Source organism: Mesoplodon bidens, assembly GCF_964165515.1.
Source record: "Mesoplodon bidens genome assembly, chromosome: 3".
In the NCBI taxonomy this organism is placed as follows: Eukaryota; Metazoa; Chordata; class Mammalia; order Artiodactyla; family Ziphiidae; genus Mesoplodon; species Mesoplodon bidens.
Window position 1 is genome coordinate 161,233,994 of NC_138178.1, and position 23,257 is coordinate 161,257,250.

The 23,257-nt window shown below is 36.1% G+C and overlaps 1 pseudogene across 1 annotated transcript; it reads right to left on the reverse strand.

The window, feature by feature from the left end:
* Window positions 1–6,253: 6,253 nt before the first annotated feature.
* Window positions 6,254–7,766, reverse strand: LOC308614110 (fascin-like; annotated as a pseudogene). Its single transcript has one exon. The product of its transcript is annotated as a fascin-like (transcript).
* Between the last annotated feature and the right edge of the window lie 15,491 nt (window positions 7,767–23,257).

Sequence of the window (23,257 nt, forward strand, 5' to 3'; positions counted from 1 at the left end):
AACTGCTTAGACAAGTTAAATTTGAAATGTTATTGAATTATACAAATTATGATTTTCAGTAGTTGGATATATAAATCTGTAATTCAGGAGAGAAATTCAGAAAGAAGGAGTTCATATGGGTTGTATTCAAAGCCAAAAATCTGTGTGAAATTATAAAGAGAGTGAGTGTGACTAGCAAAGACAAGAGGCCCAAAAGGTACTTGGACCTAGACTATTTCAAATTAAACTTCCTTTTTTTCCCCTTTTCTTTAGTTCCTGTGTATATAAAAGTGGAAGAAGTGTTAGCAAGTGGCAAAAATCTCTATATTGGATTCACCCATGGAATAAGAACTGGTATGACAGGAAGGACTGAATGGAAGAGCCTGCAAAGTAATCCCTGTTCCAAAACCAATGAATCAAAAGAAAAATCACATTTCAGCAGTGGTATGTCACACATTTTTTGGCTATGATCAAAGCTTGAAAGATGCAGAGGTTGTGACTACCAACAAAATACTATGTAATGCTCCAATTTGGCCGATGCAGAAGACTTTGAAAAATGGCAGTGGGTTAACATAAGCTTAACCAGGTAGTAATTCCGAATGTGGTGATTTTAGATGTTGGCACAAATGAATATACAATCTCTAGTGCTTAGTATTGATATTTTAATAGAAAAATTAATTTTTTTCTTTTATCTCTAATTCATTAAATAGAAATAAAGGCCAGAAGTTTTTATCTCTGTAAGGCACCTCCTCTTTGCTATACCTCTTAGATAAATTCTCCCAAATTAGCTCACAGAGATCTTGATCATCACACCAAACTTCACCACATTTGTGACCTCATACTTACAGGGTATATAGAGAAGGAAAAAAGCAAATAGCATAGATGCTTTCTGAAGACGTGTACATTATTGAAGATGGGGGGTAATTTCCATACAGCCAAGAATACTGGTTGATATAGATAAATATTTTGAGAGGTAGGTGGATCAATCAGTTGATAGATTAGATATGGCTTACTTATAAATAAATATAAAATTTGATTCAGATAAATAACTGAAGGTACTATGCTTGTTGCTATAGTAAAATTACAAATAGGACATTTTTTTTTTCAATGACTCAGAACTTAGAACCCACAGTATCCTCAGACATATTCAGAACAACATTATGGATGTATGTCTTATATTAAAAAATAAATTCAGCTTGGAATTCAAAAGTGTTGACAGGCACAATCAACAAAAGACAATTATCTAGACATTGATGTAAAAGTTTTGAAACTTTAAAGACAAGTGAGCTGCCAGAAATAAAAGAATAAGAAATATAAAGATAAATAATATTTTATCTCAATGCCAAGCCCATGTGAAAGAAGAATGTAGGGGAAGCTAAATAAATATAGTTGAATTTAAATCAATATAACTTGGCCAAAATGATTTTTTACTTTAAAAGAAGAAAGTGAATATATTTCAAATCTAGGAACAAGAATAATCTGTCAGCCAATAATCTCTATTGGAAAGCTCCAAGCAAGAGATAATTAAGAACTTAACAATATAAGTTACACGAAGATAATTAGCTTTAAATGTTAGCATAGACTTAGGTTTGTTAAGCAAAATGTATTAATACAAATAAATCTATATAATGTGACAACATACAAGCTTATCCTTCAAAATATTTTTAAGCAAGAGATAATAGCAGAAGATATATAGCTTTAGGAAATAGTGTTAAGCTACTTCTTCATTCTTCCATAATGTGAATTAAAAGATTTACCTAGAAAAATATTAGTGAATAAATAAAACAATATAGTTATCACAAGTTATTTAAAATATTTGTTAAAATATTGAGAATGACTAGATTATGTACTGTAGCGTATTTTAAGAACTATACAGCAAGATAAAATTTCGAAAAATAAAAACAAATTTGCTTACTGCAAATTAAATAACTATTTTCATGTTCCTCATGTTCCACATGTCCCATCTGCTCTGGACCTATGTAATTATTCTAGTTCAAGGAAATAAATGTTTAATGTCATTAAATGCCAAATAAATTTATAAAAAGAAATAAGAATGACGAAAGGTAAATTTCTAACATTGCTTAGGATTTTATATATACATACACAAAACACATAAGCACACACATATGCATGTGTATATATATATGTATACACACATATATATGCATACATGCAAATTATATACACACATATAACATGTATGCATGTATAAGGTAACATGTAAATGACCTTAACTTCCCTATAGAAATATATGGGTCATTGACTAGATTTTTAAAAATTCAAAAGTACTCTGTCTATAAGTAGAATATATCAATAGACTAGAAGCAAAAGGATAATCTAGACTTTATGAAGCTTGTGTAGATAACAGAATTAACAATAGTTAATGTATCTATCTCAAACAATATAGCATTGAGAAACCTTAAGGAAAATGGTAAGAAAAGCCATTTGAAATTGCAATTTCAAATTAACTTATTTACCTGTATTATTAGATCAATATATTAAGGAAATGCAGTAGAGAGGGTGAGTCTGGACTATAACAGTGTATTGACCTGCTAACTCATAATAACATTATATTGGGAGAAACATTCTAGATGTAATAAAATAGGTTGAGTTCATAAATGATTGAATAACTGAACCCAAAAGGCTTTAATTAATGGATTGAAATCAAAATTAAGGGAAGTTTCAAGGGACATCCCCAGAACACTTTTCTCTTCCCTGTTCAATGCAACAGTTCAAATAAGTTTAAAAATTACATGCTTATCAAATTTGAAGAGTAGTAGCAGTTGGATGACAGAATTAGACTCCAAAAACTATTCATTTAGTCAACATTATTTAAAAATTATATTTGATAGAATCACTCATGCAAGATTGATTTTAATAAAATTCCTAATATGTTATTACACTTGGGACCAAAAGGTCAAATGTATAACTATGAGGTTTGTAAAAATGACTTAGAAGCTTATCTGAAAGAAATGTTAAGCATTGTGGTTGACAATAAACTCAGTATCGGTCAACAGTGTCTACAGGAACCAGGAAACCTAATGTAAGCATAGGCTGCACTTAAGAGCCAGAGTAGATTGAAGTGGCAAAGAGATCAATTTTATGGGCTTATAAATAAATAAAGTCCAAGAATAATCAAGGAACATAATAAAATACTGTAAAAGTTACTAAAATAAAATTTAAAAGACAAAGGCCAATGGGTTACCTGAAGAATGCTTACAAATAGTAAAAGAATAATCTCTGTATTCCATAGCTGTTCCAAACATATGTGTGTATATAAATTAGTAAAAAAATAGCCAAAATAACTCAGAAAAATGAGTGGCACATCATTCATGAATTTAAATACAGACTAAACATAATTTATACATTACATTAAAGTATAACTCAGTAGTTAAGTACTTTTAGTAAAGAAAGACATGTTTAGTATGTATAAATTTTCTGCACCACAATCAAGTAAAATAAATGTTTTATACACATACATATATATATATTTATATAATTCTGCTCTGATCTCCATTGACCTGGCTGGAAGAAATTCATCTCAGCAATGTTTTGGGGGTTTCTCTCCTTATAGAGTTGGTGGAGGAATAGAGACATAAGTTGTGAAGAACACTTCGAGATGTGTCTTCTGGGTTTTAGTTTCTCCTGATCATGGCTCATGGGCTCATTGCCCAAACATCCACATTTCCTTTAAGATCCGTGGTTTCACCACTTCCTTGCAAGGCTTTTGCAAGGATTTTTCAATGGTTCCCAAGAACTCAGTTTTAATTATCTGAACTGTATATTCTTCCCTATCAAATTGCCATTGCTCTTAGATACCACATGCTGAAGCAGACAATGGATCTGTCCCATTTAATGACATTCTTCTAAATCCAGTTATTTTCCTCTTAGGAAAAACTGAAACATTCCTTCAGTCCTTCCAATATTGGCCTAAATATACCACTTTCTAGCTTTAAAATCCTCTATTCTTGGCAATTTGGCATCATCATTCTATGACCCTATTTTTCAAATAAAGAAAAATACTTTGTGACATTTGCTTTCTCAGTTCTTGGAAATTTTTCCTTCAGAATCTGCAACTCTATAGTTTTTATCAACAGGTAACTCTGCTTCCAAGGTCTTAGAGAAAAAGCCCAAAGACTTGATTTGGAAAACTTCTTAGGTGAGTAGTGGATAAACTATCTATTAGCAAAGTGATATTTAAATTTATGTATATGTATAAATAAGAGCTCAATATACAAATTCAACCACATGATGATAACCATCAAGAAATGATTAACTTAATATGTCACATAAGATGTATGTATTTCACAGGTATTACACTATAATTTGATTGTAATTTGATATCATTCTACATCTGTTATATGGTGAAATACTGTAAAAGCCCCTGATATTTCTAAAGATGTATAAAACAAAAATATACATTAAGAGAACAAGAAATCATTCTATTCAGTGAGTAAGTGCCAGTAATTCTTCTTAAAAACAAGATGTAGGTAATTTAGAACACAACCCTGTCATTCTTTTGGTATTGTATTGGGAATTCATGCAAAACCTATAATAGCAAAAGTACAAAAATACAGTAATAAGAAACAAAGAATTCAAAAAAAACTTTTGGCAGATGATCACTGTCTATGAGAATATCCAGGAAAATAAACAAAAATTACTAGATGAAAAATTTTAACTAAAATTCAGTGTACAAATAATGTTTATGTAGAAGAATAATGACAGTGATAGCAAAGAAATTTGTATTCATTTCCTGTGGCTCCTATAACAAATTATAACAAAACTTGATGACTTAAAGCAACAGAAGTTTTTTTTTTTTTTTTCCTTTATATTTCTGGAAGTCAGATACAGGAAATCAGTATCACTGATCCTAAATCAAGGTGTCAGCAGGGCCATATTCCCTCCAAAGGCTCTGGGGAGAATCTGCTCCTTGTCTCTTGAAGCTTCTGATGGCTGCTGGCATTCCTTTTCTTGTAGCCAAATCACTCCAAGTTCCTCTGTGGTCACATTACTTGCTCCTCTTCTGTCTATGTAGTAAAATCTCCTGATAATTTAAGTCCTCGTGGAATATTTCATAGAAATTGACAAATTGTTAGTAAAATTAGAAAGGTATATTAATTTAGTCAATAATTAACACATTTTTAAAATTAATGAAATTAATTTAAAAAAATTAAAATTAAAATTAAAAATTTACCATGCTAGCTTTTAAAATACATGAAAAATTTTAATTACCACTTTTTTTTTTTTTTGCAGACTTGCATTATTTTATTTTGCTCTTTCCAGTCTAAAGCTACTATGTACCATGGGCATTTAGAGTTCTACAAATGACACTTTCAAAAAATAAAAGACCAAGACACCCAGAGTGAGATGCATGGTAGACACTAACCAGAGGTTAGGGGAGCTGGCAGGGACGGGTCTCAAGTCAGGGTCCAGGTGGCTTCCACAGGGCTCCTGGCTGAGCACAACACCCAGCTTCATCCTCCTGAGACCCAGGAGTCCAGTCAGGAGGGGAGAACTGATCACACCAGGGGCCCTGGCTGAGGCCATGAGGGGCCCAGCACTACCAGGTGAGGACACAGGCCTGGTGCTGTGGCACACTGGAGAGAGGGGACCAATGAGAGCCTCCTGGTAAGGTGGGGGCAGGCTCTGAATTTGGGGAGCTGCCCCACCTGCACTATCACTAGTGGGCAGACAGGGCACCGAGGCCCAGAGATGCCATCTCAAGAGCTCCCCACAGGACCCCTTGAAGACCACTCATGGCTACAACCAGGCTTGCCTGGGGTTGCTGTAGAAATAACATTTCAATAAAAACAAAACAAAACAAAACAAAAAAACACTGATTTGGTCATTTTTCTGCTTCCAGTCAGTCCAGTGTGAAAGAAATGAGACTGTGGCCCCTGCACCACAGCAGGATGGGCAGCTACCAGGCCCCAGTGGCCACCAAACCAAGCCTGCTCCATGCACAAGAAGCAGGAGCCAGCCCCCTCCTGTCCATCCGCAGGGATGGTGCACCAGGGGGCCTCCCACAGGCTTGGGGCAAGAGCTTGGCTCCTGGGAATTGGGGGAAGTGGGGTGCTCAGGAGGGGACAGGGGATTCCAGTTACACATCTGCCACTCCCAGGGGCTCGGGAAGGCCTCCCAGCCCTCCATTTCTCCTTGGCCTCTTTGGGGAAATAAGTCTCGGAGTCATCTGAGGTCAGAAGAAAGAAGTTTTAGCCTCTCTCAGGGCAGAGAAGAGAGGACAGAGGGATCTCAAATCCCTCCAAGGACTGGGTCAGAGCCACTGACCGGCCCGGGGGGAGGCCACATGGGACAACAGGTGAGGGCACCGTTTTCTCTGGGTTTCCAGTTTGAAAGTTAAGGGGCTCCAGCCGCAGCGGAGCTCACCTGGAGCAGAGCGAACAAAGAGGGGCCTGGGCAGGGAGGAGAAGTGGAAGCAGGATGTGGGGCCTAGTATCCCCACAGTGTGTGTGATGTGGTCGATGGTGTCAGCACAGGCCCTCAGGGACCCCACATGACTCTTCTTCGGGTAGTGTCTGCCCACCTTTATGACCAACTTGCTGTCACAGAACTTGAAGAGGAAGTCCACAGAGGTGTCACTGCTCCTGGTGACCCAGGAGGTGTTACCCACCATCAAGTACTTGCCCGTGGAGGCTTTGATGTTGTAGGCACCGTCTCTGAACTACAGCGGGAAGACGTCTTAGCTGGAGTGGCTGGCATCCAGGATACCCGTGACCTTGTGGCAGGCAGTGAAGCCATGGTCCCCACGGAACTCGATCATGAGGCTATTGACCAGTTTCATGAAGAAGAGCTCTGAGTCCGCTGCTGTCTCCACCAAGGCCGTCACAAACTTGCCATTGGACACATGCAGTATAATCCTCTGATCATGCCACTCGATGTCAAAGTAGCAGCCGGTGTCCTTGGTGGAGGAGGTGGACTGACACCACCGGTAGCCGTCAGTACTTGTTCGAGTGGGTGCGGAAGGCATGCTTTTTAGTATAGTGGTCAATCTCCAGCTGGAAATTCTGTTGGTTGGTCTCTTCATCCTGATTGGCTGGCAGGTCCATAGCCTGGCTCATGGACATGTTCCTCTCGTCGGTCCCCTGCAGCATGACCTGGGCGCAGCTCTGCTCCAGGGCGAAGAGCTCGTCCTTCCCCACCTTTGTGGCCTTGCCCCGATGGCACCTTGCAGTCGCGGAAAGCCACCTTGCCAGAGCAGAACTCAAGTGCGTAGCTGGTGGTGGGCTCTGGGTCCCAGTTGTAGCGCTGGTCCTGGAAGGCCAGCGTGATGAGCTAGTTGACGCCCCAGGGCACGTCGCGGTCCACTGTGATCTTTTCCGCCAGCCGCGCGCTCAGGTGCTCGTAGCTCTTGCAGGCCACGCTGCAGATGTTGACCTGCGGGTGCGTGGCCATGTGCACACTCCACTTCTCGGCCAGTGAAGTGGTCCGAGCAAAGCACGTCAGGCGGTCCTCAGTGCCGGCAAAGTAGAGCCGGTGTCCTTCGGACGGCAGAGACCTGCAGCCGTCATCGTCATGCATCATGATGGTAAAGTGCTGGGCACCTCGTGTTCGCAGGTTACGTTGCCATCCTTCTCCGCCGCCAGGTAGCTGACCGCTGCCCAACTCATCGGGCGGCTGCACCAGCATCCGCATCTGCATCTTCTTCAGGCTGCTGGCCCACTGGTTCATTTTGAACCTGAACGTCTCGGCCGTCAGGTACTTGTTGCTGCAGTTAATGAGACCGAACTGGATCTGCGGGGCCTCAGCCATGCAGTTGTCAGTCACGATGGCGGTGAACCCGAGGCCCGTGCAGCCAGGGAGGTCGGTGGCAGGTTCTCGCGGCGGCCCCCTGCTCCTTTGTTCAGCTACCTCGGCCGTGCGCGCACCCTCAGCAGTGCTCTACAATCACCACGATTTTTTGACATAATATTTAAAAGAATAAAAATGTCCAGTGGAAAGAAAGCTAAAAATTGACTACATAAATTCCAACGATGGTCAAAAAGGAATACAGAAATATGAGTCAATATGTTTTCATGGGCTTTAAATCTGGGTTTAAATATTAATTAATTAATCTCTTCCTTCATTCCACAAGCTGAAATAAACTGCAAGGGATATACCTAAATAGAATCAACTTGTCAAATTAAAGAAAAACACAATGTAATATTTATTCCAAATCAAAAGAAGTTTGATCAGTGATGAGAGAAATGAGAACGTTAAAGCTATGATGAATGGTTTAAGTATATCCTTCATAAAGTTCCAAAGTTAAATTGTGCCAGGAATATTTTCAGACGCAAATAATAGAAAACCCCACCCAGAATGACTTAAGCAATAGTGGTGTTTAATTATCTTAAATAAAAGGAAGTCTGGAGATAGGCAATCTAGAGCTGATACAGCTCAATAATTTTACCAAGGACATTCTTCTACCCCGTTGTCTGAAGCTGGTTACTTTTCTTGACTGTAGGCATATTGAAATGTGGTTTCCAGATGGCTGCAACACCTCCAGACATCATGATTGTATTCAAAGTAAATAATCATGAGAGATGCTGATAAAAATGGGTTTTTCCTCAGGTGGTTTTCTTTCTCTTTTTTTCCAACAAAAGGAGAAAAATAATTCCGAGAAGTTTTTTTCAGAAAACTTTTTCTTAATGTCAATAGTAAGAAATGGGTGATATGGCCACTGCTGAATGAAAAAGCAGATATCAGGCAAAGAAGAAAGTAGGCTTAGATAGTCATTACCAATCCCTGGATATGTGCAAATAACAGAGTGGCATGCTTTAGCTGGGAAGAATGGGTAGTATGTCTACTGGTTAAGAACCAGACTGTGTGCAGCATAAACCTATAACATTAATGTAGTACTTGGTGGATAGTACATGATGATAAAATAATAAATTAATATGCAAATATAAGCAAACTCTATGATGCTGAAACACACCTACTAAATCAACAGAAGTAAGTTAAGATAGTGGTGTCCACCCATTCAGTCATTTATTCATCCATTTAGCAGCTCATTACTGAGTGTTTATATCAGGCACTATGCTAAGTCCTAGGTATATATTAATGAGTGAAATAATCTTTGCCCTGGTAAAGCTGAAATTTAATGGTTGATCTAGTAAAAACTGTTTAAACTCTGGGAAATCAAGTGTACTTAAATATCACTGGTAGTATTTAAAATAAGTTGTTGCAGTTTCCTCAGAGATAAATCTTGAAACTCTTAACATCTGTAAAACTGTAGGGTCAATCCTGTGAATGTACTTCCATTTCTCAAATTTATTTTTTTTTCTGAAATATCTGGCAATTTAATGAAACACTAGAAACAACCAGAAACCTAACAGTAAGTGAACAGTTTATTAAGCTGTGCTTTATTCATGCATTAAAATGCAATATGGCTATTGAAATTATGAGGTTTAGGGCAATAAGCTTATATAGAAATGTATGTATACAATAAGTGAAAAAGCAGATAAAATAAAAATATGTCAAAACTAAATACAATCTCCCTTAGCGTTCATAGATTTGAGAACTCCTCCTTCTTTTGCATTACCTAGGGAATGTCTCCTCTTCCTTAGTGGACCATTATCAATCTGCTAGGAAATCTTCCCTGATCCTTCCCCTACTCAATTAATTGATTTCTATCTTAGCATTAACAACCTTTTCATTAATTCCTATTTTATATGTATTGTAACATAGAATTAGTTATGCCTGTTTCTCTGAGTTGTCAACACCTCTTTAAAGGAAGAAGCAATCTGTCATTCATCTCTATATTGTTGAGACCTGAGACATGACATTTCATTCTTGTGACCTCAATATCTACAAATATGTTTGTCACAGAGAAGGTGCTTAAAGAATGTTTGCTGAATGAAGCCAGCAAGTGCTCAATAAACACTGGCTGAATGAGTGGATGGATTCTCACAGAATTTCAGTCATATTGATGATCAGAATTGTATTCCAAATTGTTTGATAAAAATCCATGTTCATTAAATGTTTTTTTTTTTTTACTGGAGAACATGTAACACTGACTATTTTACATACGGGATGTTTTTACAATGTGAAATCTAATAAAATGTGTACAGAATTTTGAAGATCTATTTTTTATTTTATTTATTTATTTTTTTGTGGTACGCAGGCCTCTCACTGCTGTGGCCTCTCCTGCTGCGGAGCACAGGCTCCAGACACACAGGCTTAGCGGCCATGGCTCACGGGTCCAGCCACTCCGCAGCATGTGGGATCTTCCTGGACGGGGCATGAACCTGTGTCCCTTGCATCGGCAGGCAGACGCTCAACCACTGCGCCACCAGGGAAGCCCTGAAGATCTATTTTTTAAATGGCAGCTCCCTATGGTTCAGTTAACTTACCTGAACCTTCATGTGTAGCCTACCGAACTCAATATTGCACCTGACTCAGCTTTGCTTGATTAAGCCTGCTACACATTTGGCCAGACTGATACTGTTGATGTAGCTCATTATCCTTAAATAACTACATGAATTCTTCTCTAGTTTAAGATCCAAGATAACTGTACACTTGCTTTTTGTTTTGCATCTACATGAAAACAGAATGGGGTGGGGGGACTGTGGTTACATATACAATGAAATAAGAGAAAAGGGTCTTACCCGCTTTTATTATTTCCCTTTCAACAGATTACCAAAAAGTAGCATTCACTGATTTTATGTTACATACATTTCAAGAGGGTTATTTTATTTAAAAATACTGAAGGCAAAGTCTTCCGACTCTTCCACTTGAATTAACACCAGGATTAAACAAAGGAAAGAGCACCAAATGAGTGGTTCAAATAAGAATGTGTACATACAAGTTCTGCTAGAGTGTCTGAATTTAACCTAAAATATCCTGGATCTCTATTCCAAAGTTTTAATTAAAGTGCCTGAGTATTTCTATTTTTTTCTCTCTTTTGTGGAGGTTTTAATATTTTATCCAATAAAGCCAGCTATCAAGATTGCTTTAAAAGCTGCTGACAAAGATAGACAGAAATAGAAGGTCTTTGATGTCAAATAAACAGTACTATTTTCATTACATGTGTTTCTACAAATCTCCATGAAAAATCAAGTTTAGACTCCTTTTAAGGACAGGAGGTATCTGTGTGTGCGTGTGTATACTGGTTGGGGGGATATGGGGGAGTGATATGAAAGGATACAATGCAAAACAAAAGAATTCTATCTCCTTTCTCTTAGCCAAATAGTTTAGGTTTAACTGCCCTTGTTTTTGTTGGACCTGAATAGAAATGTGCGGTATTTTAATCTTCTTTTTCAAAACATACAGTCTTATGGAAATTTAAGTCAACAGCTGTTCAACTGTCAAGTCACAAGCTAAATTCAAGTCTGAGAAAAGAAGAAAATCTGTTTAAATGAAAGCTTATTTGAATGAAGGCCATGGGTTTTAGCATTTGTGTTTGAAAAAAAATTTAAAATTTTTACTAAAGTAAAGGATCTTTTGCTAGAATGACCTTTCTTTGTTGAAAATGTTGGAAAATCAATGTTCAACGTGAAATCAGAAACTGAAGTGTGTCAACTGTAGGATCGCCAGAAGGTTGAGGGAATTGAACACCATCAACTCATGAACTCTTCAAGGTCAGAGGTTTGACCTAACACAATTTCTAGTATATAGAAAGTGGTCTAGAAAAATGCATGTTGGCATAGTGAACAAAAGGAGCAGTCAAAGAAATCAAGTAGTCACTTTTTCCCCCCATTTCCTAAAGGTCTTTTATAATTGAGTTCTACTTTAGAAAGATTAATGATAGTTGGCAGGGTATATAGTTGTGTGAAAGATAGGCGATTGTTTGAATGTTTTTTTAACAGTTCAGAAAATTAAGATATAAGCTCTTGGTCAAGAGTGGGGATAGCCTGTCTCATTGTGATACTGATTAATGGGTTTATTTTTTCTTCATACATGATAAAAATCTGGGTTCATATGTGTTGTGCTTGTAAAGGTATGATAATGTAATTTTTTCCCAAAGTAGACTCTCTGGCTGCAACTCTCTGCCTCCTATAAATGTAATGACCTTGATGAAAAGATACTGATTTAAAGACCGGACATTAGATTTGCAGATGCAGACAATCAATGGTATTAATATACTAAAACTCATTATGCTCTTACAATGATTGATTCACACTAAAAAGACTTAGGGAGGACTAATATATAAATAAAATGGCAATGTATTAATTTATTACGGTGGTGATTTCTCTAACCACCTTAATCCCAAATGTATATCATATAGACAGAGTTGGAACCTATTGGGACTATAGTCATTCCTGTTGAAAAAGTCAAACTATCAGGTCCCTACACTCAATAACACCATGCTCAAAGGGATTCTCCACTCATCATTGGTCTCTTTTCTGTTTAAATTGGTCAATGCCTCAATGCTTAGTGGTTTTTTATCCTGTACTGTACATTGTTCTCCTCAGTGTTTCCTGGACTCAGCTATCTACCACACCTTTACCTCCAAAACTTTCCCACCGTAATCTCTAAAACTATCAATGTGGAATCATCAAAAAAGCCCTATCACTAGTTTCTTCACTTCTTTGCCATAAGTGAAGCTTGACTCTCAGCAGAAGATACCACTTTAACCTGTCCTCTTAAATGCTCGCTGCTTATTTTCCCACACCTGTACCGCTGGATGGTGAAGTAGTATTACTGTACTCTATACTCTTCTGTAGTAATGCTAGTAATAAGTCCTCTACTCTCTTGTAAAACTAGTGCTCACACGCACACCCACACCCTTCAAATCACTTGAGATCCATGACACTTCACTATACATTTCTCACCACTTTGTTATTGCCACCATCAACAGAAACATCTAGTACACTCCCTGTTGTTTATCAAAGCTTTTGGTGACTGTCTCATTAACCTTTCTCCACCCAAATCCTGCCTTTATCATCCTTGGTAATACCACTGTAACCATGGACTCTCTATCCTTAATGTCCTCATCTCTAAGACTTTTTCCTTAGCCCCCTATTTCTCACATTCTGAATTTTATTATAAATGTAGATTATTTCTACTATGTAATCACAAATTCAGGTATCACTCTCTTGGATTACAAAGTGCTTTCCTAGCTATGGTTGTTTCTGGGCCTCAGTGAAAGTTGCAATTCATCACCTTTTTAAATTCATATGATCCTTTAGGCATCTCAGTTCTGTTATCAGCATCCCTTTCCAGTCATAAATAATTGCAGTAAATCTTACTCCAAGTTCCTTCTTGATGATTTCTCTACTGTATGGAAAGTGTTGGTTCTTTCCCACATTTTTCAAAACTGGAACCAGCAATGTTTCCCAGACTTCCACAGACAAACCATTTTATCTCTTACTTCACAGAGAAAACATGATGATTTCTTCCTCAATTTCCCACTTCCATGCATACAAAACTACTCACGCCTGCCTCTATTTTGTCCTGCCTTCCTCTGCTGAAGCACATGTACTTGCAGGCCATTCCCTCATACATCCTCATAAATCTTTTCTTATAGAGTTCCCCATTATCTTTTATATATTTAACAATACCCTCACAATCAGATCCTTTCATGTGCATCTTTATAAATATAATGCATATATATCTCTACAAACATATACATATAAATTATATATATACTTGTTCCACTTTAATTTTGCTTTTTAATTTCATGGATTTTTTACTTTGATTTCTCTTAATATAAATATAAAATTTATATTTATATTTAAATATAAAATTATATGGCTCCCCTCTCACCTGCTGTTATTTAGCTTACTGAATACTAACTAAATTAAAATGCCTAAAAGTTTCTTTTTTAACCTGAGAATTAAACTTTTTTCTGTACTTTGAAAAATCACAATTGTTGGTTTACAGATGAGAAGTTTCTTTACAAACTTCTAGAGACAGATTCTTCCATTTATATGACATCTTGATATAAATTAAGATATGTGTTATATATAACTGAAAAAATACTGTTAAAACAACAACCCTTTCTCTAGTGAATATATGTGAAACTGTCTCTTCTATTCATGATGGCATCTTGTCTTCCACCGTAGGAAATAACACTCAAACTTCTGCACTTTTCCTGCAGAAGTGCCCTGCTCATGCTGTATATATTTTCTTTCCGCACTGGAAAAATTTTAACTAACTAACCAAATAACTATACACATACATACATTTGTGTGTACATATGCATATATATAAATATACATGTGAATATTTGTATATTGTTTGTATATATCTACACATGTATTTATGGCACAGTAACAATGCATATAGTCTTTATGTGGTTCCCCTCTCACCTGCTGTTGTAGAAGCAGCTGTTTTTCTTAAATAAGATTTTATTTATGGATATCTCCAGGGTTTGTCCCCATGTGTGCATAGGAAAATGTTCTCTCTCCTTTTGTTTAACATCTACCATTTTTTTCTTCTCTTATTTGTCCTAGGGGAAGATGTTACCAGAAACAGGGCCCTGACTTCAGTAGTGAGTCAGTCACAACAGTTGATTTGCAGGCCCTGTAGTCTCTGTAGCTTCTAGTTGAGACACTTCCTGATATCTGAGACAGGATGTTGATAACCTTGCAGTAGTATCAAATCCCATTATGCTACACGTGTTGGTGCCATTCTCCAACTCTGCACAAGCCACAGCCATTATCAATACATACCAAATTATACCCTGGATTGGCCCCAGAAATGAGAATTATCATCCCCTGACTTTTTAACCCCTAAAATCCAGGATCACACATGGCCTCTTTTGGCATAGACTAGGATTCAAAGTGCCTACCATGTACCAAGCAAGGTGTTTATTTTGGAATAGAAAGATCATAGAAGTAAATCCTAATCTGATAGATTTTATATTACACAACATGGGAGAGAGGTGTGTGAACAGCTATTGTGGCCATGGCTCTAATGAAAAAATGTAGAAAGTGTTATAAAACACAAAGAAAGAGATATTTTATTTTGCATCAGCATTAAAGTTAGTCACAGAAGACAAAGCTTTTTAACTGGGTCTTTGTTGACTAGAATAAGTTCACCTGAGAGAGATGAAGGAAAGAAACTCCAAGAACCAAATTACATGAGCAAAGGGGTAAGTCATCAATTTTCGTATTCAGAACAGAATGTTCTGACCTGTTGAGAATAGAAGTTAAAATCTCAAATATCTTCATAGCTAAGGAAATTTCTAAAGGCAAACCAGCTAGACGTTGGAATATAGAAAAGGACTATTCATAAAGAATATATGTAAAGGACTTGTGTAATCAGTCTGAGAAAATAGCTTCTGATGTTCAACTCCACATAATTGTTGTCATGTTAGAATGATGGGTTGGCAAATATAGATTTTTTTTATTTTAATAGAAAAACTGAAAAGATATGGATTTTTAATGTAAAATATTCCAGGTTTAAAATATTAGCAACTAATTGCACTTTATTTAATTTATTAAAGTTTTATTTAAATTTCTTTAAATAATTTTTATTTTATTTTTTGTCTCTGAAAGCTGAGGGTTAATACCATTTAGGCATTAGGTCTTCTTTGGGCTATCAGTTTACAACTTGAAGGTTAAAATATAAGTGTTGAGGAGATGTACTGTAAGATATTCATACTGGGTTAAATTTGTTGCTCTTAGCTTGAAAGTAATAGAAAAATTGAGCACCATTCTCTTGCCTAACTCTTAAAGTGTTCCATCACCTTTCTTGATAATCACCCCCTACCACCATTTTATTATTCTTTCCCGAGATTAATTCTTAGCTTTGTCTCTTTCTAGCTCCTAATTTTAGATTTATCTCCTGCCTAAAATTTTTCTTGGATCTATTTTTACTGGGTCTCTTGAAGAATATTTCTTTGTCTCATTGGCCAATATTTATTCTTTCCTTCTGGTTCTTCTGAGTTCAGACTATATCCATGTGGCTTATATTTCATAATCATTCCCTCAGAACTCAAATTCTGTGTGGTTGGTCAAGACCCTGGTGAGAAAATATTGTCCCAACATGGGAGAGAGGATATGCAAAAAATTTGGCCCAGGAAATGTTTTTTCTAACTTGTTAGTGAACTAGGAATATACAGACTGAAAGTCGAACACTATCAAGCACTTTATAGGCAAGTAATCCACATGATGCAATTTGAGATTACATAATGGTACCATGAAAAGGGTCCTGGATTAGAATAGGAAGTAAAAAGATAGCATTTCATGTAAAATATGCAAATTTAACAAGATCAGATTAAATCTTATTTCCTCAAAATCCTTTTTCAACAGCTTCAACCCTCATTATTCACACGTTTCTGTGAACTCCAATCCATTTATTGTCTCTATCATATTATTTATCAGTAGGTAATAGAAGTCTCTCTCTCTCTCTTTCTCTGTGTCACATATTTCTCATTTAATTCCAGTATGGTAGAAAATGCATTTGAATAATTTCAATTATTTTAAACTTTTAGACCTACAATGTATGCTTCATTAAGTAGAATATGGTCTGTGTGTCCACCTTATGGACATTTGAAAAGAATATATTCTGTTGAACATGAATGAAATATTCTATAAATATCAGTGGGTTCAGCTGATTGATAATACTTTCAGGTCATCTGTGTCCTTACTGACTTAGTGCTCTATCAATAAGTGATAAAAGAGTTTTGAAGCCTCCAAATATAATTGTTCCATTTGTCTGTTTCACCTCTCAGTTCTATTTGTTGTTGTTTCATTTATTTGGAAGGTCGACAAATATTTAGGATTACTATTTTATCTTGATAAATGATTCCCTTAATCACCATGTAACAACCCTCTTTATCACTGTTAATAGCTTTTTTTCTAATGCCTATATTTTCTGATAAAAATATAGACACTCAAACTTTCTTTTGGTAAGTGTTTGCATGGTATGTAATTTTCTATTCTTTTGGCTTTAACCTGTCTTTGTCGTTATATACAAAATGGGTATCTGGTAGACAACATATAGTTGGATCTTTCTAGTTTTAACTGATTCTATGACCTCTGACTTTTAAAAAGAATTCAGCTTCACTGTGGTATAATTGATATGTAAAATTGAAAGGTATTTAAACTGTATATTGGGGTGATTTGATATATGTGTACATTATGAAACAATTCCCCCATATAGTTATTTTTAGTACAGAAGCCATAACCTCGCATATGTTTATTAATTTATTTTTAATAGTTTTGTTGAGAACATTTAAGTTCGACTCTCTCAGCAAATTTCAGTATACAATACAGTGTTATCAACTATAGTCACCATTTTATATTAGGTTCTCAGATCTTATTAATTTTATAGCTGAAAGTTTCCCTCATCCCCAACTCCTGGAAACCACTCTTTTATTCTCTGTTTTTTTTTTTTTTTTTTTTTTTGCGGTACGCGGGCCTCTCACTGTTGTGGCCTCTCCCGTTGCGGAGCACAGGCTCCGGACACGCAGGCCCAGTGGCCATGGCTCACGGGCCCAGCCGCTCCACGGCATGCGGGATCCTCCCGGACCGGGGCACGAACCCGTGTCCCCTGCATCGGCAGGCGGACTCTCAACCACTGCGCCACCAGGGAAGCCCTATTCTCTGTTTTTGAGTTTGACTTTTTTTTTTTTCAAGATACCACTTATAAGCAGTTCCATGCAGAATTTGTTTTTCTTTGTCTGGTTTATCTCACTTAGTCTAATGCCCTCAAGGTCCATCCATGCTGTCACAAATGGCAGGATTTCCTTCTTTTGTAAAGGCTGGATAGTATTCCATATATGTCATATAATGTACATGATATATTATATCTCATATATTATATATACATATTACATTTTCCTTATTCATTCATCTTTTGATGGACACTTAGATTATTTCTTTATCTTGGTTTTTGCAAATAATGCTGCAAAGAACATGGAGACGCAGATATCCCTTTGATATCTTGTTTTCATTTCCTTTGGATATACCCAGAAGTGGGATTGCTGGATTGTATGGTAGCTCTACTTTCAATTTTTAGAGGAACCTCCTGCTAAGAAAAAGGTGATAATAGTAACTTGTATTTACTAATGGCTGTAGCCTCTGCCCCAAGCTCAGTGCACAATAAACAGGTGAAAACTACCAAATTCAAGTTTCTCCCCGAGGAAAGAAAGAAATGGAGCACCCATCCAATTTTCTAGCTTTTTGAGGGGTTTCCTGAGGGACTGGTCTCTGTATTGCCTATCTTGAAGCACTGACAACAGACAGGCACCAGAGGGAGCAAGAGATTACAAATGTCTGAAAAGCAAAACTGGGACGTCCCTCTAGGAATTTACATGCACAAGTCCAGAGAAGACACATCCACAGAAAATGTCGGAGGGGCCCACAGAATCTCTTGCCAGGGTGATTGGTGAAGGTCCTTCCCTGTATGAAGCCAGTCTGTAAAGACAAGAAAAGGTGGTTCTTTTATCAAATGCATAGACACCCACATAAAGATTCAAGGAACACAAAGAAATAGGAAAGCATGGTCTAAAAAAGGAACAAAATAAAACTCCAGAAATCAATGCTAAAGAAATAGAGATATGAACTACTTGACAAAGAATTCAAAATAACCATCTTAAAGATGGTTCAGAAAATGAAGAAGGAACAAAATCAGCATTTTGACAAAGAGAGAAAATATATTAAAAATAAACAGAAAATTTGGGCTGAAGAATATAATAACTGAACTAAAAATTCACTAGAGGGGTTCAAAAACAGACTTAATTAAGCAGAAAAGAACTTTTGAATACAAAGATGGGTTATTTGAAATTACCAGTCAGACTAACAAAACAGAAATAAATAAATAAAAGATTGAGTTTAAAAGACTTATGGGAAACCATCAAACAGAGCATATATGCATTACAGTAATTCTAGAAGACAAAAAGGTTATTTTTAAAAATAATGGTTGAAATTTCTTAAATCTGGGGAAGGAAACAGCTATCCAGACTCAAGACGCCCAACATTTCCAAATAAGAGAAAACTGAAGATGTCCACATGAAGATCCATTGTAATCAAAGTGTCAAAATAAAAAACAGAGAATTTTGAGTGCAGGAAATAAAAAGTGCATTGCTATAGACAACAGAATCATCATAGGACTATCAGTGGATTTCTCAGAAGAAACTTTTCAGGCCAGAAGGGAATGAGAGGATGTATTCAAAGTGCTGAAAATAATCTGCCAATCAAGAATAGTATATCTGACAAAACTATCCTTCAGAAATGAAAGAGAAATTAAAACTTTCTCAGATAAGTAAGAGCTAAAGTAATCCATCACCACTAGGCCAGACTTATAAGAAATTCTAAAGGGAGTCCTTCAAGTTGAAATGAAATAAAATAAAAAGGATGCTGAATGAAAGCATCAGCAATATGAATGAATATGAAAGTATAAATGCTGGTAAAAGTAAGCATAGAAAATACAGAATACTGTAATGTTGTACCAGTAGCATGTAAATCACTGTCAATTTTGGTCTAGAAGTTAAAAGACAAAAGTATATGAATAATTATAACAATGAAAATATGGTAAAGGGTATACAATATAAAAAGATATAATTTGTGATATCAGTAACGTGTGTGTCAAAGAGAGAAACGTCAAATTTTTGTATGTGATTGAAATTCAGGTATTACCAGCTGGAAATAAATTTACAACTATAAGGTGTTTTATGTCAGCCTCATGGTAACCATAAAGAAAATACTTGTAGAATATACACAAAAAAATGAGGAAGAAATCAAATCATTTTCACTACAAGGGAAGAGAACAAAAGAAGCATAAATGCGATAAGACAGAGAATAATTAACAAGGTGACCATAATCTTTCTCTATCAATAATTACTTTAAATGTAAATGGATTAAATTCTCATTCAAAAGTCAAAGCTGAATGAATTAAAAAGAAAAACATATGCTGTATAAAACAGACTCAAAAGCAATAATAAACAAGTGGGACTACATCCATATAAACAATTAAAAAAGTGAAAAAGCAACCTACAGAATGGGGAGAAAATAGTTGCAAACCATGTATCTGATAAAGGGTTAATACCTAAAATATATAAGGAACTTCTACAAGACGATAGCAATAATAATAATAATAACCTGATTAAAATATGAAGAAAGGAACAGAATAGACATTTTTTCCATAGAAGACATATGAATGGCCCACAGGTTTTTGAAAGTTTGCTCAACATCAGGGAAATTCAAATCAAAACCACAATGCGATATCATCTCACACCTGGTAGGATGGTCATTATCAAAACAAACAAACAAACAAAAAATAACAAGTGTTGACAAGCATGTGGAAACATTGAAGCCCTTGTGCACTGTTGGTGGGAAAATAAAATAATGAAGCCATTATGGAAAATAGTATGGAATTTCCTCAAAAAAAAAAAAAATAGAGCTATCACGTAATCCAGCAATTCTTCTTCTGGGTATCTATCTAAACAAATTGAAATCAAAATCTCAAAAATATATTTTTACTGTCATATTCATTGCTGCATTATTCACAATAGCCAAGATGTGGAAACAATCTACATGTCCATCAGTGGATGAAGAGATAAAGGAAATGTGATAGGTCCATACAATGGAATATTTTTCAGCCTTAAAAAATAATGAAACCCTATCATATGCAACAACATGGGTGAAGCATGAGGAAATTATGCAAAGTAAAGTAAGCTTGTCACACAAGGACAATACTGTCTGACTCCTCTTATGAGCTCTCTAAAGTAATCATGCTCATAGAAGCAGAAAGTAGTTTTGTGGCTGCCTGGGGCCAGGGGTGGGAGGGGAAATAAGTAGTTGCTATCAATGGGTATGAAATCTCATGTATGCAAGATGAAAAAGGTCTAGAGATCTGATGTACAATATTGTGCTTATAGTTAACAATACTGGTCTGCACACTAAAAATTTTGATCAGAGGGTAAATCTCATGCTATGTGTTGGATTTTTTTATAACCACAACCACAAAAAAAGAAAATATACTGAGATATTAATTGTTAAAGATCATTTCGCCATCTATGTATGAGGTTCTTTTCCTCCCAAACTGAATATCATAATTTCGAGAATTTGTAGTCTACCTTTTAAAATAAAATAAGCAATGGTTTTCTATTTACAATTGACTTTGGCCATCTAATTCATTGTGTTTGCTTTATAGGAACTTACAGTTTAATGACCATTACCTTGATAGCTAATCTCCTGTAGTTCAGTTTCATTATACCTCTGTGGTTTCCTAGACTTTCCTCAGGTTTATGACCCAAACATCCTTTCTTCCATAGCTCTTTAGTCATGGATGAAATTTTCATTATTTTCAGTGAGAGACAGGCTAGGCAGCAACTGAGGCTTGTGTTGTTGTTTATGCTGTTAATGTTATTACTCTTAGTGGTAGTAAACACTAATTAAATGCCTTTTTTGCAGTAAATTAAGTAGGATATTGAAAACTGGCATACTTTCACAGGAAACTTCTGTCCTTTAGAAACATGATAAACCCCTCCCCCTAGAAAACACAGTACTACTTAAATTTGCTTCATGAAACTATAAAACTTAGACTTGGTGGAAAGTTAGTTGTCAGCTAATCCAAAGTCCCCCAGTGGGTTTGAGTTCCTGTACAACATCCCTTTACTGAAACAGTTCCTGTGTTTTTCCAGGAGGAAAGATCCATTATTAGGTAGCTCTAAATATTATAGAGTCCTTTCTTTTCCTGAGATAAAACTCAGAATAAGTTCTAGGTGAATTTATCTAAGACAGGATTATTGTCATGATAACCTCTGAATATTAGGACCATTATTTTGAACACAGGACAAGAATTATTTTTACCCACCCCTCCCCATGCAGTGGGAAAAAGTCAGGTAGTGAGGTTCTCAATAGATTTCGGGAAGGCACTTCAGTATAAGGTATGAGGAAGGTTCATGAGACATTTTCATGGCGATCATTCTATATCTACAGTTGGTGTTTATTTCTTGGTCAGGATGGTAGAGAGGAGAAAACTGAGCTTAATAAGAGTGACTCTATTTCCTCTGTGTAAACTCTTATACTTATTACCAAATTTTTACATAGTGTCAAACTGAGGACATTTTATTGAGAGAATATTTCTGGGTGTGCCTTTATGATTTGAAGAGGTTAATGCATTTTTTTAGAATGTTAATTCTTAAGAAAAATAATTATTTGGATATCATATTAGTTTTTCAGGGATGCCATAACAAAATACTAGAAACTGGGTGGCTTAAACAATAGAAATTTATTGTCTCATATTTCTTAGGACTAAAAGTCCAAGGTCAAAGTGGTGGCAGGGTCGGTTCCTTCTGAGGGCTGTGACTGTGAATCTGTTCCAAGACTCTTCTAGTTTCTGGTGGTGTGCTGACACCTTTGGCATCTTTGTCATTCTTTGGCTTATAAATGAGTCAGCAAGATCTCTGTCTTTATATTCACCTACTGTTTTCCCTGTGTGTGTATCTGTGTCCAAATTTCCCTTTTTTTAAAGTACACATTGGCTTAAGAGCCCACCCTACTGCAGTGTGACCTGAACTTAACTAATTACATCTGCATAAACACTATTTCTAAATGAAGCTATATTTTGAGGTGTTGAGGGGTTAGGACTTCAACATATGAATTTTCTGAGGACACAGTTCAACCCATAACAGGTATGCAAGTAATATGTCCAATGCTAAGGAAAAAAATTACTGTAATCCATGAACCATGGGAATCTTTGAAAACTCAAATAGATGGTAAAGGAGTCCAAATATAGTGATAATTATAAGCAAAATCCCAAAGAAATATAGCGCATACTATACAATTAATTGGACGAGTGTCAGAATTAAGCTTTTCTGTACAGTGATTTTGAATTCTCAGATGCAAGAGAGTGACTATTTTGTGACTATAACTTTAATCTCTGCATGATCCATGCAAAGGAAATAAATAAATGTGGTTTTTTTGTTTGCTTTTTTTAAGAAAGATTACAGCATTAGATTTCAATCATGTATATAAACGAAGGGAAAAGTGGTGCAGAAAATTTAAAACAACAAATAAAATGTCATTTTTAATAGAATGGTAACAAATTTATCTTCTAATATATATCAATAGGTTGCTTAGCTTGTTTTTGTGTCACAGGAATTTCCTATGGACAGCATAGAGCTGGAGAATGTATGATTATGCTGTTTACTCTCTATGTGACTTGGGGCTTGCAACTTTACCTTTGAATCTATAAACTACATAAGTAGCATTCTCACATATATAGTGGGAAAATAAGTTAACTCATAAAGGTGGTGTAACAATACAGAGATTTTGCTCAGGAGATATTAGAACCATTCTTTTGTTTTCTTCCCTTCAAATTTTACCCCCACTGTACTCACCAGGAATATGATTGGACAGGACCCCAGCACACACTGGTTTTGAGG